This window comes from Oryctolagus cuniculus, chromosome 6 (assembly GCF_051225735.1).
Source record: "Oryctolagus cuniculus isolate XC-2025 breed Fujian yellow rabbit chromosome 6, ASM5122573v1, whole genome shotgun sequence".
In the NCBI taxonomy this organism is placed as follows: Eukaryota; Metazoa; Chordata; class Mammalia; order Lagomorpha; family Leporidae; genus Oryctolagus; species Oryctolagus cuniculus.
Genome location: NC_142872.1, coordinates 124,587,812 through 124,605,907, shown reverse-complemented (window position 1 = coordinate 124,605,907; position 18,096 = coordinate 124,587,812). Strand labels below are relative to the sequence as shown.

Sequence of the window (18,096 nt, the reverse complement as noted above, 5' to 3'; positions counted from 1 at the left end):
TTGGATTCAAATCCCACCCATGCCTTTTATTAGATGAATGTCTTGGAGAGGCTTAAACTCTAGGTGCCTCTGGAAATTTAAACCCTGAAGAATAGTGATATTAGTAGTGCTATTTCATAGATTTATTGCTGATAAATTATGTAACAGTATAGTGTCTGCCAGTGGCTAACACTCACTGCATGGGAGCTCCTAGGTGTAGGGTATTTATAGCAATGTGAATCTGTATGTGAAAAATAGTTCCTATAAAGTAAGTCGCTGTAAAGAATTCAATTTTAAATAGCTAAGATCTGGCAGTTCATTTAAATGTCTTCTTGGGATTTTAAACACATTCAGAGGAACATTTTTCTCTCTTTGAATCATTATAATAGCTTACTTTTCAGGTGCTACATTTACACTTAGTAAGTTTCCCACCTGCCCATAGCCCAGCAGTGCTATTGTGATTCCTTCTTTGAAATATACTGATCAGGGACCAGGAGGGCAGTGGAGGGAGGGAAGAAAAGAGAGAGAAGAAGCAAAGAAGAAACCAACAAATGAAGGAACAACCAAGTCAGGTCTCTTAAATTAAGGCAGGAAAATCTATGGTGCCAAATCTGGCCACCAGAGGGTGCTGGATAGCCAGCCACATAGCTTTCCCTTAGAGGCTGAAATCTTACCCATGTTGAGAGGGGTTCATAGGTGCCACTATTGGTATATCCATGGCACTGTGTGGCCTCATATTTTCCCCAATACCATACTGTGATAGTGGCCCATCTTCCTGACTTTTCAGAGACCAGTGATCTTGCTGGAAACTTCCCATCCTTGAGAGACCTTTAGACTCCCAGAGCCAACCACGATGTTTAATTTTATCTATACCCCTTTAAGAAGAGTCCTGCCTATTCAGAAGTTGCTTGGTTTATAATTCTGTTGATCTAGGATCATTTAATTTTATATAATTATACTGGTTCTAATTCGATTGCTGTTCCACAGATGTCTTATCAGTTGGTTGTTAGTGGGATTGAAAAGATTTACAAGGGTTGAGCATTTAGCCTAGCAGTTGAAACACCATTTTAGATGCTTGCATCCCAAATCTATAGGACCTAGATTTGATACCTGGCTCTGGTTCCTGACTCAAGCTTCCTACCAATGCAGACCCTGAGAGGCAGCAGTGATGGCCAAGTGATTGAGTTCCTGCCACTCATATGGGAGACTAGGACTGAGTTCCTGGCTTTTGGCTTCAGCCTGGCTCAGCCCCAGCTATTGTGGGCATATGAATGAATCAGTGGATGGGAGGGGTGTGTGTGTGTGTGTGTGTGTGTGTGTGAAATTTTTTAAAACTATAAGGTTTTGCAAAATAGCTGCAATGTATTCAACATTTGGTCACTCTGCAAGGTTAAAAACCTACAACTCAGAGTCAGTAACAATGTCTTGTCCTTGTTTTCAAAGCAGGTGTTTGCCAGGGTTCTGTCAGCCTGGCAGAATGTCCTAGGAGGAAATATTCCCTCTTTAATATTCATCATTAATGATTAGCAAAAAAACAATTTCTGGTGAAGGGACAACTCTTGAAAAATTAGAAGGTTCCTCTCAAAATCCACAGGTGCCTCAGTATGTAAGAGTCCTCGCCCCCTCCCCTTGGTGGCCTGGCCCAGCACAGCTGGCAGTTCTGATCATAGAAGTCCTGGGAGAGTGAGTGTGGTCTACTAAAAAGGCCTTACAATGGGTTTGGGTGGGGCAGTGAGCAAAGCTGTGAAGAGTCGGAGCCATCCCTGGTTTCCTAGCTAGGGTGATCAGAAGAGATGGGTGGGATGGTGGCAGCAGGGCTGGGGTAGCATGGGGCAGTGGAAGGAACATGTGCCCTGGTGGGAAGAACTCCAGCAGGAAACGGGTCATTCAAGTGGACATGCCCAGCTAACAACTGGCCAGAGGAATGAGGTCAACCCTGGGTGTCCCAAAATGGGCAGTGTTGTGGTGCCCAGCTGTAGTATTTGAGTTGATTTGAAGATTCCTTTCCATGAAGTATTTTTTCAAAATTGCTTTATCCTTTCTGGCATTGCATCTCTTAAGTCTAGTAAGAACAAGGAACTTTCACTCACCATATTCCTGCTGAAGAAGACTCTGAGTAATTCTGGGATCTCTTGGTACCAGGTGCTGGACAAAGTCAGCACTACATCTGTTGGATCATTTATTTGGGGTTGGAAGTTAAACAGTATTTTATGTGAATACAGAATAATCTCAAAATAATTAACCTGTGGACAAGCTATTCTTTGTAGGTCAGTCAGTTGCTAACACCATCTTATGGAAGGTTTCTCAGGAGTACCCTGAATGTAACAGCCATGTAGCTATTTTAGTACTTTTTCCACAGGAGTTAAATCAACCGTGTGTCTTTCATTTGGTCAATAATTAAGGGTGCATTTTTCCTTTTATCCTTATTAAAATGGGCTTTTAAAGACTAAGCTGAAATTTCATCCTGTAAAATGAAATGTAAAGATTGACTAGCAAAACTACTTCATGTTCATGTATGTGTTTCAAGCTAAAGCTCAAATTCTGATCCCCAAGTTTCCACTCATGACCACAGTCTCCTGGCTTTGCAGCAGCTGCAGAGTGAGCTGAGCTTCACTTGGTGAAGTGCCCCCACCGCAGTGTCTGCCTCCACTTTCCTGACCACATTAATGCGGAGGCCTCTCAGAGAGCAGGTGTCTGGCTCAGGGGAAGTCCAAGCCAAAGTCTTGCTCCCTGTAAGAGAGGAAGTAGCTTGGCACAACCCCAGCACTGAAAACTTGTGGGAACCTTGGAAAGGCACTCATTTTACAAGGTTATAGTAGAGGTGAAATCTCGATGCCATGTTCTCTATTAGATTAGTGATACCCAAAAACAATTTTAAGAAATCTAATTTGGTGCCTTTCTCAGATCCCATACCCCTCAAATAGCCTTTGTGGATCATTCATTTACCAGGCATCTAAGAGTGAAAATTTTAGTTGATAATAAATGTCTACTCTAAGCTATTCTATTTGTAAATAACACCAGCATACTACATTTTCATCTTCATGTTCAGTGATCTGTACATGTTAATTGCCAGTCCAAGATGATGACGTAACCTGCAAACAGTATTGAAGTTTGAAATTTCACAGTAGAAAATTGATACCCTTCCCACAAGATACATTTTAGTTAGCAGTTAGCTAGTTTTATATTTCCTTAGTCTCATTTCCTCCCTCCTTTTACCTTAGATTGATAGCATTTATGAACACATTTTAAAATAAACAGTAGTGAAAGAACAAGGGCAAAAAGCTGTCAGTCTGATTCCATTGACAGTTGTTTTGCTCTTAAGTTTGCACAAGATTGATTGTTACTAAACTCGGCATGGATTTTGTTTTTTCAACATTTTCCTAAGAGTCCTTCTGTCCCTTTTTTCTTTCTTCTCTCCTTTTCAATACCTGAGTCTCTTCCTTGAGGTTTTAATTGAATTTGTACCTTTGTCTGTTAATAGCAGGAAACTAAAAATACCGATTTAGCCACAGACCATGCCAATCCAAAATTGAGAATCTAAAATTGAGAATGCTAAAATGTTTCCCTTTTGGTCATTTTCATTTCTCTCAACATGGCAGGTAACAATGAAGAACTTTGATCCTGTTTATCACTGTTGTTTAAGTTTTTGGTAAACATCTTTGCTACATTTTGAGCTCATGTTGTGTCATGAATAGCTGCCATTGTATCATACTCCTGTCTTCAAGGACTTAGAGGCTTCCAAATGGAAGTGTTAGGAAGCCTGTTTATTGCTTCACTATTAGAAAATTCTCCATTTCAATCTGAATTTAATGATTTGTTATTTATAACTGATCTCTACTTTATTGTAATACTATCTGATAGACTTTTAAAAATGAATTTTTACATCTTTATGATATGAAGATAATATAATTTAAATCGCCAAAATAAGTATTGTGATGCGACTTCAGCGTACGTGGTCATGCTCAGTGATATCAGTGAGAATTATGCCCGGTGTATTTCATTCAATCATGTTTGCCCAAAGAACACAAAAGGATGTACATTATCATTTCTAGGGATTTCGTTTGACAGAAGCCATTTTTCTAAGAAAAGCATGAGTCCTTTATTATCAAAACAAATGTATATCAGTCATGCAGAATTAACATGTAATGGAGCATAGGGCTATCCTGTAGTAAAACTAATGAAAGGGCTGGGAAACACCCTGATTTTCCCAGATACTCTTTGCTATACTTCAATTGCAAATTCACCTTCTGCATACACAAACACACACACACATCCCTTTTAAAGAAGATTCTGAAATGTTGAAAGGACTTTCTGTGGCTGCAGAATTGGGAGGAGGGTCCACAACTGGAAACAGCAGGCAGTAAGTGCCCTAGAGAGCCACCGACAACTGAGGCCAAACCCCTCCCTTCAGAGCCCCCACCACTTTTGACTCACTTGATAATATTTTTTTAAAAGATTTATTTATTTGAAAGTCTAAGTTACACAGAGAGAAGAGAGGAAGAGAGAGAGAGAGAGAGAGCAAGAGCGATCTTCCATCCGATGGTTCACTCCCCAATTGGCTGGAACTACGCCAATCTGAAGCCAGGAGCCAGGTACTTCCTCCTGGTCTCCCATGTGAGTGCAGGGGCCCAAGGACCTGGGCCATCTTCTGCTGTTCTCCCAGGCCATAGCAGAGAGCTGGATTGGAAATGGAGCAACCAGGACTAGAACTGGTGCCCATATGAGATGCTGGCGCCACAGGCGGAGGATTAACCTACTGCGCCATGGCACCTCCCCTCACTTGATAATTTTAAGCACCTGCTGTGTTACAAGCAGTGTTCTAGACACTGGGGAAGCAGCAATTTACACAGTGAAGTCCCTAACCCAGTAGAATTTACAATCTAGTGGGAGGAACTAAAATCAAGGGAGGAGCCTGCCAGAGAGCCACTCCTAAGAGAATGGCAGTGCCTGCAGGATTGGGAAGACTGGCGTCTGGTACCCCAACCAGCTGCCAGCTGAGCTAGTTGAATATGCAAACCCACTGAGGAGCCAGCCGCTAAAGCAGAGCTCATGGAGCAAGCTCCTGGCAGTGTAGAGGGGATGCTAACACAGACTGGTGTGTGATGTTGTAGGTGGATACATCTGTAGGCAGAGCCAAGGCCTGCAGGATAACTAAGGACCATGATGTAGTGTGCTAGGAAGGAAGAGTTGCCAGTGGTCCTTAGGAAGCGGGGAGGAATCTGTGCTCTGAAAGAGGAGGGGGGAGTCATGCTGCCCAAGTGGCTTTTGGGCCAGAGCAGAAAAGACCCCATCCAGGAAATTGGTTGGGCTGCCCTACTCCAAGAGGAGTGGATTCCAGGGTAAACTGTACCATGCCAGCAGGAAGTGGGTATGTGTATGTACACACTCCCATGCTGTGCACCCCCCCACACCAATCGCTCAAACCAGAGCAGGAAAACCTCCTCCACCTCAGAAGCCACTTCTGCATAAGAAGATCAGGCCTCCTCCCCAGCTCCCAGCCTTGCGGAGAGTACAGCAGTGTCGGGGGGTGGGGGATGTCCCCAGCTGGATTCATTCCCAGTTCTCGTCTCAGCATATGAGAAGAATTCAATGCAGAGGCATCAATAAAGTGCAGGAATGGGGGAGTATTTATTTAAAGAGATTAAAAAGATAGCACACATTTAGAGGAGAATCAACTCACCGTTTGGTTGCGTCACTTATCTGGTAGAGGGTAGTACCTAATTGAATATACAAGGGGGAGGGGGTGAGGTTCAGTGTGTGTGATTGTCTCTGGAAGGTTTCATAGCATCCGCACATGGAGCTCAGCATACATGTGTCCATCATGGTATCTTCTGCATGATGGAGGAGGCTCAGTGCATGATGGGAAACTGAGTGTGCTGAATTGGCACAGAAGGGGGTGGGGCTGTGGCAAGGACACAGCTGGCAGCCTCTTCTTAGCTCCTTCGTTCACTAGCTAGCTCCCTGCCTGTCCCTTATCACCAGCGCCAGAGGAGCTATACCTTAAATGGAGAAGTGGGGGCAAGCCCACACGATGGGAAGGGACAAGATTTCTATTTAATTACTGATATTTGTGTTGTAATTGGTCTGGACTTTTAGCAGCTAAAAGTGACCAGAAATAAGTGCAGTCTGCCTAGGATTCCTTAAGGGATATGTCAGGGAAATTTGGCATAACACAGCTGAAAAATTTTGATTAGAGAATAATTAAGCCAGTTTATATAACAGCTCCATGACGATTCAACTCCCCAGTAAGCTAGTTGCAGATATGTTTTAAGCACTGTTGTTTTCCAAAATATTTATGTATGTAAGTTTTTATTTGAAAGAGACAGAGCTCCCATCTGCTGTTCACTCCCTCAGATGCCCCCAACAGCCAGGGCTGGGCCAGGCAAAAACTAGGACCCCAGAATTCAATCTGAGTCACCCATGTGGGTCGCAGGGACCTAAGTATGCAAGCTGTGACCTGCTTCCTCCCAGAATGCACATTATAGGAACGCAGGATTGGGAGTGGACTCAGGACTTGAATCCAGGCACTCTGTTGAGGGATGTGAGTGTCCCAAGCAGCATCTTAACCACTGTGCCAAACACCCGCCCTAAGCATGGGTTTTAAAATGTTTGTGATCTTCCACAACAAATATTTGACATAGACTTTTTATTAAAAGTGTAGAAAGAAAGGCAATCACTTCACTCATTTATGGCTTCATTATTGTTTTAAACAACTCAAAGTGTTTACTAGAATCACAGAAATAGGGGGCAAGCCTTGTGGCACTGCTGGCTGAGCCACTGCTCAGGACACCTGCATCTCATATCAGGGTCCTGGCTCCGCCTCTTCTGATGCAATTTCTTACTAATGTGCCTGTGAAGGCAGCAGGTAATGGTCCAAGTACTTGAGCTCTTGCCATCCACATAGGAGACCTGGATGGAGTTCCTGGCCCCTGGCTTTGGCCTGGCCCAGCCCCAGCTTGTTGCACGTTTTTGAAGAGTGAACTAGTGGATGAAAGATCAATCTCAATCTCTCTAGCTCTTGCTCGCTCTCGCTCTCATCTCTTGTCTCTCTTTTCTTTCAAAAAATTACAGGAATAGAGGCCAGCGCCGTGGCTCAAAAGGCTAATCCTCCGCCTTGCGGTGCTGGCACCCCGGGTTCTAGTCCCGGTCAGGGCGCCAGATTCTGTCCCAGTTGCCCCTCTTCCAGGCCAGCTCTCTGCTGTGGCCAGGGAGTGCAGTGGAGGATGGCCCAAGTGCTTGGGCCCTGCACCCCATGGGAGACCAGGAGAAGCACCTGGCTCCTGCCTTCAGATCAGCGCGGTGCGCCGGCCGCAGCGGCCATTGGAGGGTGAACCAACGGCAAAGGAAGACCTTTCTCTCTGTCTCCCTCACTGTCCACTCTGCCTGTCAAAAAAAAAAAATTACAGGAATAAGACATCAAAGTTAATAAAACTTTTTAAGTTGCCCTTAATATATCTAGGAAGATTTAGTTACAACTTGGTTTTGAATTACTGAGAATTTGTTGTCCTGAACCTAGAATTTTAAAGCTGCTGACAAAATATTAGAGTTGTGCATGAAACAAGTATTTCCTGATAGTTTAGCAAAACTACTTACTAGAAACTGAAAAGTCTAAAAAGGACGGGTGGTCAGCTGTCACTGAGGACTGCAACTAGTTTCGTCATTCCTTCTTGAAACAGGTGACCACAATTTGTCTAGGACAGGATAGTTGAAGTAACATGTACCAGTTTGTAGCTTATCTGCTAGATCCAAGCCAAACACAGCACCAAGACAGCTATGGGATGCTCTGAACAGATACAAGGTCTGACTCTTATGACTTTTATTGATAAAATTATGGGACTACTCCCCCCCCCCCCCGCCAAAGGGTATGTAGGAATGTGTTTATTTTGCTGGAGAACTGCTTAAATAGAAAAATGCCTGATAATCATGCATGCACTTAATTTCATAAAAACCAGTTATGGCTAAAAATACAATATTGTAAGTAAAATGCTTCACCAAGTACAATCTGAGAGAAAAGTTGGGAGTTTGTTTTTTTTTTTTTTTTAAGGAATGTTTCCCTGTTTTAATCCATAGATGATCTTCTAACAGCTATTTCAAATGATAATTGGATTTTGAGATGCTTTTGTAGTCCAGGAGATCTAAGAAACAGCTCTCAGTAGGCTGCAGTCCAAGCTTATGTAAGTGGGTCTGGGCTTGTCCTCAAGGGCCGGCCTGAGCACCTCTAGCCGTGTGGCCCAGGGCAGGTCACAGGGTACCACTGGGTCCCCTCACCTGTAGCATGGAGTGATAATATTTACCCATAAGCTGATTGCTGTGATTAAATCACACAGGACCTAGAATAGTATTCAACATGCTGTAAATGACCCATAGGTAGCACTTGCCCTTTTTCTGTCACTGATATCCACGGGAAACAGTTTTCTCCCTTTTCCTTGGGTGTGAAAATTTACATGTCTAAGTTTCTTCTAGATGCCCTGAGGTTAAATAGCCAGGATAGTGCTTCCTGGCATTTTCCACTTAGAATCCCAAAATTACAGTCTTTCTGCCAGCCAAAGACCTGGGCTGCTCAGCTCAGCTCAGTGTAAATGGTATATGTTTGGGAAAGGGGTGTTTGCAAGCAAACTCAAGGTTAGTGCAACTTTTAAGGTAATATTTGAGAAGGGACCTCACTGAGGAGTTCAGCTTTGGTTCTGTGTGTGTCGAGGACTTGAAATGATCACTGTCTTCATTATTTTTGTAAAGGCATGTTTTAAATGCAAGATTTTTTTAAACAGGCTTCATCATCATTTGGATTGACTTGAAAGCCCTTTACTGTATTCTTCTCAGGGTCATAAATTAAATCAATACCTCAATATATTACTGTTTTATGTATATTGTTAAGTGCAACCTGTTATCCCTGTTTTTCTGTCTTATTTGCTGGTGACCCCCTAACCTGTTGATACACACCTGCTCAGTGGACTTCACTGGATTTTTGCTAGTATTCTGGTGTGTTGTTAGTAACATGAATGTGACAGCCTTTGTGAATAGCGTTCCCTAAAACCAAACCAGATTTTGATCAACAGAGGGAACATTTCAGCTTTCAAATGGAATATTAAGGGGAAAAGGAGTGTGTAGCTCCAGGCCACAAAACAGTCTGAGGCCTGTGCTGGTGACTCTTGCAAAATGCTATAGGCGATTCAGCATTAGAATTGCCATAGAAAATTATCGTTGTTAGCCATTCTGTTGATCGTTCATCTTGTTAGAATTGCTAGCAGATGGGAAAATAGATGAGTCAGGATACAGTATTAGCAAGCCATATTTTTTTAATCATGGGCCACTAATAAGGTCTGTAGCATCTGTGAGATTGATTTAAACAGTTGCTAAGAAGCGTTTGTTTTCACAGTAAATACAGCAACCCTTGTACAGAATTGTCTTGATTGGCTATTTGACTAAATGTGTTAACACTGACGTGTAAGACCATTTGCTTCATTGTAGTGGTTCTTCTTAATTTTGAAGTTGACAGACTGATTATTCCGGCAGCTCATAAATTCATTAAGTCTTGAAACATAATATTTATAACATTTCGTAATTCTGTTTCTACTATTTTTTTAGATTAAGACTTGAAAAAATTACTAATATAATTGGCTGTTTTTGACAAAACATAAAATAATATAAAAATCCAAGTGTGTCCCCTAGAGATCTTTAGATAAAATCAATTTAGAAAGTAATTCCATCTTGTCACTTGAATGTGATATTTTAGGTTTTTATAGTAGACTTTTGAAGTTCTAATTTTACTGACAGCTCTTCCTGTTCGGTAATAAGCAGCCTTTCAAATACTTCACATGGAATTCAGAAATAATTCTAATTATTAAAAATGTGAACTGTCAAAATCACCAGTGAGTTGGTTTACTCTTGTCTTCTTACATCACTGCGTTATTTGCACTGCTGTTTAAGGCAAGAGCTCCTGAGATACTAACTTGCACATCTTTAACTTGGACTTTCTTTTTTTTTTTTTAAGAGACACTAAACAATGTGAAGTCTTTGAGAACTGACCTATAATCTTACCTCCTGGATGAAATGTTGTAATGAGAGCCATCACTAACAACAAGTTACTTATTCAAGCTATCACTCATGTTCCAAACTATAACAGATTTTTGACAAAATGTTGACTTATATTGAAAAGTAGTTTAGACTTTCTCATGATAACTCAAGAACAAGTGTCCATCCATCCTTCCAGCTATTGTTAAGAGGTTTAGGGTTTTTCTTTTAAATCTTTAGTTTGTTTTAAACACACTTTTTATAAGAGCTGGGAGATCCTCGCCTGCCCACTGACCTGCAACTCAAAGATGATGACAGTTCTTCTTTCTTTCTCTGAGCTTCCGCTGTTCACTCTGCCGCACAGGACTGTTCTATAAGAGTCTCATATGCAGAGCTTTCCCTTTCGGCTCCAAGTGAAACCCTGGGAGTTTCTCAGAAGCACACCCCGCGGGTGGTGACTTCACATTCTGAGCCCTCTGACAGTGCCGGATTAAGAATGTCAAACTTGGTCACTTTGGATTTCTATCTAGTAATTTCTGCTGCTTGGAAACATGACCAAGCTTCCAGTGAAATTTCATATTAGACAATTACTTAACTGGAACTTGCAGAATTAAAAATTATGTTTGTCCTCTGATGGAAAGCAGCATGTTTTCACTCCCTTCTGCCCTCTTTCTCGTCTCACTTCCACATTAAAACTACCCAAGAAAATCTGTTAGGCTTTTTTGGAAACAAGCACAAAACTTGTCTTTTTAAATCACTGTGACCTAGTGAGTCAGAACTGGATACTCTGAGACTACTGGGCGTCTGCCCTTCTCAAAGATTATACAAATCAAGCTGAACGGTAGGTCTTGTTTTCCTTCTGAACCAGACAGGAGCAGAAGGGAAATGCACCTGAGCTAGCTGCCTGCTTCTATTACACTTCTTGCTGTCGCATGAGTTTGGTTTCACTGATGGCCCAGTACACACACACACACACACACACACACACACACAGCAGGGACTTGAAAGGGTATATTTGATATTTTCTCCCATGAATTTGTATACAATGTAGTAATTAACAGGTTATGATAGAAATGAAAGCATAGACCCAGAGGACAGACCATGTCTCTGCCCTGACCTTGAGCAAGCCAGCTCTTGTTTCTTCACCTCAAGAAAGGAACAGATGATCTCTCAGGTTCTCTTTTGCACCACGATGCTATGATTCTAACTCATAACCTGACTTTGTAATTCAGGCTTGTGTTAAACAAACGACTTAGTCATAAGCAGTGACTTAACAATAATCCCAGATCTCGGAATTTGATTATCTCAGGCCCATACAATTGAATTTAAGCTGATCTCAGTTTAAACCCTGTTATGGGAATCGATTTTATTCTCTGCCCTTATTAATATGTCATGCCCCCTGGTATTTGTCATTTCAAGTGTTCAGGAAAAGCAAAATTTTCTGTAAACAATAAAAAAGAAAAAAGCTTGAAGTAATGCAACAATGTAATTGAGAAACTCGTCTCTTTTTCTTGGACTCTGGAGAGATCGTGGGCCCTGCCGCTGCCACCTTTGTATCCTAGCCAGTCCACTATACCCTATGTCGGTGACAGTCTCCATTCCCTCAGTTGTGTGTTCTCCATACATGTAAAGATGGTCCTACTGCAATTCCTCCTGTGTTAATGCTTGAAGGGCTAAGAACCATGTTGTGGAGGTTCTGTTTTATTATTAAATTCAAATGAAATTGTGTTAAATAGAATTAACCTAAAATATATTTAAAAACACTTCCACAATGACTTATTCATCTTTGCACGTTTGTTCACATCCCATAAGACCCACAAAATATGTCTCATATTTTATTTATTTGAAAAGCAGAGAGACAAAGACAGAGATCTTCCATATCCTGGTTCACTCCCTAAATGCCCACAACCGGCAGGACTGTACCAGGCCAAAGCCAGGAGCCCAGCACTCAGTCTGGATCTCCCACTTAGGTGGTTGTGATCCAAGTACTCAAGCCATCATCTGCTGTCTTTTAGGGTACACATTAGCAGAAGCTAGATGGGAAGCAGGGTAGCCTGGACTTGAACCAGGCATTCCAGTATGGGGTGTGGGCACCCCAAAGCCAAATGCCTACTCCTGTTTACTTAACCGATACCCATTATGTGATGTGTGAATTACATCTCAGTAGCAAGAAGCCTAATCCAAAGTGGAGTCAAGACTCAAACCTCAGCACCCCAATATGGAATGTGGGCACCCAGGGCAGCATCTTACCCACTGTGCCAAACGCCTGCCCCGGGGCTGCATATTTTTAATTCTTGTTTTTGCTGACTTAATAGATGTTGCACTCTGACAAATGTAGATCAAAATGTTACTCTAGCTCTAGTTCAGTTCTGCATGTAATTTGGAATCAGTAAACTGGCACATAGCTACAGTAACACAGCTTTTTTTTTATGTATTGTAGAAAGATGTCTCATCAGTAACATTTCTTCCTATATTAAAAACATATAAATTAAAATCTTTTACCACAAGTTCTACTGATTCATAAACATAAGAATTCCTTTTCCAGTTTTTGAGAAACCTGATTTTGATGAAGGAAAACTTGTCACAACAATATTAAGTCAAGAAATTCAACTTTTCCTCCTATTATTATCCTAAGAATCCACAAAACTGTTTCAATTTGAATTAACATTTTAGAAGGGTGATAGTAGACTGTATACTATTACAGGGCCATTTTTATCATTATAAATCTCTATATAATTCTGCCTGCCTTGTCAATCTTTTTACTACTAAAGCGTTGAGCAGAACTGTTTTCCTGGAGACTCAAAGGACTACTTCTGCCATGTTTCCCTCCCAAAAGCATTTTTGATGCCTGTGGGAAGCTTGATAATTACAGAAATACTGAGGACTAAATATGTATTGCTGGGGCTTAATCAGAAATCAAAACCTAGCCAGCAATTTATATCTATAAATCATACCCATTATATGAAAAGTAAACAGTTCTGCTAGGTAAGCTCGTGTGTGTGTGTGTGTGTGTGTGTGTCTATACCACACCAAAATCTAAAATCATTTTGAAACCCACCAATGTTACTATTCTGTTAACAAAATAAGCAGAGCCTCTGGCCACAAACGTAAAGGTGTGGGAATGGTTTTCTTTTGGACACCATGAGCAGACTGTAAGATCAGAGAAGCCCTTCTTTCCCCAGCTAACTCTCTCCTCATCCAGGACCACGTGCAGCCCTCGCGCTGAGCATCCCCTAAGTCTGCATCTATAGCTTTGTTCTCTCTCCTGGCCTCCAAAACCAGAAATTAGAATCCGTACCTGATGTTTCTACACTGATCTTGAATTCACCAAGACTGAAATCAATCTCATTCACTGTCCTGTGTTATTAATACTATCAATTGCTTCTCCGTTACCCAGGCTTGAAGGCAGAATCCTTTACGCTGACCCTTTATACCCAGTCAGTCCACAAAGGAGGCCCCCCGTGCCGCTTTCACATCTCTTTTGTTGTCTCCTCACTAGACAGCTGGGGTAACCTGCTCCATTTCCTCCCATGGCTGCCCATTTTCCACACCTGTTACTGAAGGGATTTGCTAAAGCTCAGATATGATTGCATCACCTTGCACACTCAGAATTATCTGGCATTTCTTTCTCGACATGGAAATTTTACAGCAGTATGTGAGATCCTTAGCAGTGTGGCCTTGCCCCCTCCTTCTGGCTTTATCTTCTGTCCTTTTTCCCCGTGGATCCTTCTCAAACCCCAGTCAACTTCTAGATGTCTCCAAAGATGCCAGGCATTTGGGTGTCTTGTATGTCTCCCCGCAGCCTCTTCCTGCTCTCCCATCCTATGTCCTGTTTTCTCAACTCACTCATCCTTCAGTGAGTTAGCGGTGCGTGGCCCTGTGCTTCCGCAGGACCTTGTGGGAGGTAGAGTGTTTCATTGATTCGTCCCTTTACCTACTGTGTTTGGTCTATAGAAAATTTCAATAAATATCTTTATTGATTTTAAAAAATTTTTATTTTATTTATTTGAAAGACAGTGACAGAGGGAGTGAAGAAGGAGAGAGAGGGAGAGACGGAAAGAGAGAGAGAGATCTTCCATTTACTGGTTCACCTCCCAAATGGCTGCAACAACTAGGGCAGGGCCAGGCTGAAGCCAGGCGCTCAGAACTCCATCTGGGTCTCCCACGTGGGTGCAGGGGCCTAAGCACTGGGGCCATCTCCCACTGACTTCCTGGGTGCATTAGCAGGGAGCTGGATCAGAAGTGGGACAGCCAGGACCAATGGGCACTCCAATACAGGATGTAGGAGTCCCAAGCAGCACTTTAACCCATGGTGCCACAATGCAGGCCCCAATAAACACTTTAATAAATGATTCTCCTTGGTTTTCTCCAACAGCCCACTGAAGACAGAGGTTTATACAAGGGTACTTTAGAAAGTTTGTGGGGAAGTAGAATTAAAAGATAAGTTTATTTTGGTACAAAAAAAATTTTTTTTGAAATCCACACTTTTTAGAAAAATACATATTTTCCACCAGCTTCTTGAATACCTTATTTCTTTGTAGACTTAAAAATTTTACATCAAAACAAACTTATCCTTTAATTCTCTCTTCCACAAACGTTTTGAAGTACCATTGTAGGTAGCTTATGCAGAAGTCAGATCTCCTGTAACCCCAGCCTCACACAGACCCAAATCTGAAATCAGATTAAAAAACAAAACCCTAGAAACAGGTGTGACAAGCTCCAGCACCAAAGTCCTACTCTGTCTTTCTTTAAACAGCCTCAGGCTCTCACTCCCAGCCTGTTTTTATTAATGTGATTCTTTAAGGGTCCAGGTGTTCTCTGGTTCTCATTCAGTGAACAAACAGTGTAAAGTGCATGTCCAGCGATGGCCACGAAAAGATGCTGACAGCTTGCTCTCGAATGAAGACAAAAAGCCAAAATAAGAGGCAGAAAATTAATACACATCACAGATTAGCAATAGCTATAAGAAGGTTGATTCATCTCTAAGGAAAGGTTATTTTAGGTACTATGTCCTCTGCTTTAGAAGGCAAAGTATTTTCTAAAATATTTTGTAAAGATTTTCTGTTCAAAAGTATTAAGATAAGGTTTGGTCGCTTCAAGAGCTAATACTTAAGTACTTCGTTGGTTTACTTATGTGGAACCCCTAATTTCTTACTGATGGCAAGCAATAGTTCACCAGCATCCCTGACCTGCTTGTTACCAGTTTCACATTTTGAAAATGCAAAGCAGGAACATTTTTCTTCCAAGGAGCTTCTTTCCCTGAATTTAGCCCCTTACTGTAATTCCTTATTTATAAACTACTGGCAGTTTGCCTCAGTAAAGGTAGTACAAGTGTCTTAATGTAAACATTGTCAAAATACTGATAGTTATCTGCTTTTTCTGATATTTTATTCTCATCCTAGAGTAACTTACTCCTTTGTATCTTGAATTCTTATTTCTGTTTACTCACCTTCATGTCATATTATTGAATGGTATATTTGTATAGTTTCTAGGCACATGTACGATATCTGAATTCTAAAGTTTTTGTAATATCTAGAGTGGGAACATGAAACTCATGTATAAATCCAGTATAAAATACGACACTAGAATCAGATACTATTGTGCTATTTAAATTGTGTGTGTTTATGTTAGTTAGCTTTTTGTCACTATGGTGAATACCTGACAAGTTATTTATGAAGGAAAGAGGTTTATTTTGGTGCATCGTTGTGGAGTTCAAGATCAGGTGGGCCCCTTTGATTTGGCCATCTGGGAAGGCCAGAGGATGGCAGCAGCAGGGCAGTGTCCTGGTGTAAGGAAGCAGAGAGCGAGCGGCTAGAACTGACTCAGGCGTTTGTAGGCAGCCTGGTCATAAGGTTGCCTTCTCACAGGAAGGCCCTCCCTGACCACAGGACTCTCGCCAGGCCCAGCTGCGATTGGATTCAGTTTCCACTTTCTTACTACCATTAACATGATTTTGGGGTTTAAGCTACAAACTTCTGCTCAAATTCAAGAGCCGTATCCCACTCAAACCATAGAACTGTTGTGTAGAAATTCAACGATGGAAAGGATTATGTGGGCTGAAAAGGAGATGATGTCTTTAAGAGCACAGAGTGGGGTGGGATCCTGTGTGGGTGCGGCTGGGTGGTCTCTGCAACTTGACACCACCTGTTGGTGCAGCTCAGAATTTCAGGGTTCCCTGTTGTTTTTTTCTGCCTCCACAGTGATTTGAATAATACTGTGCATATAACAGATGCATGATTAGTACTTAGATTCAAAATTAATGAAGAAAGCATATTATGTAATACTACAGTACATTATATAAAAATGTGCATTATAGCATAATACGAAGGATTGTTATTTTTGTGACATTTGACTAAAAATGAACAGGGTTCACTTCCCACATACCAGAACTGCTGTACGCCAAAGGAGAGTGTCTTCCTTCGGAGCCCTCGTCCGGGAGCCTCCGCGCTCTCCGAGGCACTGCCATGCCGCAGAATATTTTTGGAGCTCCTCTTTCGAATTTCCTTCAGAGGCTGTGACTCATCCTTTGCAGTATCCCCAGGATCTTTTTCAGTTGAGAGTGGATTTGATTTTTGGAAGCAGGAGTCACTTGGGGCCAGGTAAAGTGGAAGATGAGCTGAGAAATGCTGGTTTTGGTTCCTATTTTTAGGGACGATAAGTAATGAGAGTGTTTTCTAGCTTGACTGATAAAATAACCAGAGACAGTTGCCTTCTTAAAGCAAAAGCTGAGCTGCAAGTGTTATCATTTTAGTGCCCAGTCTGGTTTGCTCTTACATAATTCTCCTACTCCAGAGCCCATGGTGGCTCCCTGGGTCCACCACTGCCTGGCCTGGGCTCCCGGGCCTCCCAAGGCCTCTGTGGCCTTACTGCCCAGCCCCACCAGGCTCCTCTTCTGAGCCCCTGCCTCGTTGCGGGGGGGGGGGGGGGTTCAGGTCCTGTGTCCTGCCTCAAGCGCTCTCCTTCAAGAACCAGCTGGGTTCCAGCTCCTGAAAGGGGATCTCTTTGTTCTCCAAGTTCCATCGAATTGTAGCCAGGCACCTTTCTGTTTGGAGGGGAATGTGTTTTAAAAAAGTAAAAGCCACAGACAGTGTGCCCAAAACAGCACAGGTGGCCCGGCAGAACTTGGCGCAGGAGCCCCCTCTCTGTAATCTGCAGCCTACACGGTGGGGTCTCATACAGGGCCCGCGTCCATCCTTAACTGTTTATCCTTGTGTTACCCTCAGCTCATTTCTAAGTTCTTAACGCCACAGTACGTATTGATCTGAATAGCATTCTATAAATCATCATAGTCGCAAAGTTTGTGTCTTTTTTAAACCACTTGCCTGCTACCTCTGCTTTAATATTCAATTTGAAAGGAAACAGGGTTTTAGATTTTTTTTAATGTTAAGAAGATAAAAGCACGTTCAGTGACATATTTCAGGACATCTCATAAGCCCTTAGACAACATCCCTAAAATGTGTTTCTCAGGAGATAATCCATATCTTGCTGTTTCAACATAGAAATCGATACAGTAAAGCTTGGCAAAATGCCATAAATCCTATTATGCCTCAGAATAGATGTTATCGCTCTTACACACGTGACGTGAGACCTGTCTTCTGCCGTTGTCCATACCCCCAGCGTGGCCGCGCTCTGCTTCGTGTCCACACGCGCCAGGCCCACGGCAGTACTTGGGGAGCGCTGTTCGTACCAGGCTGGCACACCGGGGACGCTCATTTAAAACCATGTTTTATCAGGCTCGCCATGGGATTTCCCGACTGTGCTTAAAATGTGCACTTACGGTCACATGGAGGATCATGGCGCTGCCCAGGGCCTCATGGGACATTCCTGGGGTGACACTGCCCGTGGCCAGGCCTCTGCCGCTCCGAGCTGGGCAGGCCACCCAACAACCTGTTTGTTGGCGGGTTTGTCTTTGTGCCTTTTTTTTTTTTTTCAACAGATACATTTTTCTCCTTTGCTCTGTCCCAAAAGCAGAGGTTTTGATCATTTTGTTGCAAATTACTTGAGATTCTTACAAGATCTGGCTTCTGGGTTCTTTAGGGAATGGATTCCTGTTTGAGCTGTTGAACCATACTTCAAAACCGTTGTAAAGAATTTGCTGAAATATTT

The 18,096-nt window shown here is 42.3% G+C and overlaps 1 protein-coding gene across 4 annotated transcripts in view; it reads left to right on the top strand.

The window, feature by feature from the left end:
* The window catches only part of STK3 (serine/threonine kinase 3), a 321,260-nt gene that overhangs the window by 301,726 nt on the left and 1,438 nt on the right, over positions 1-18,096 (top strand). The window lies entirely within an intron of this gene.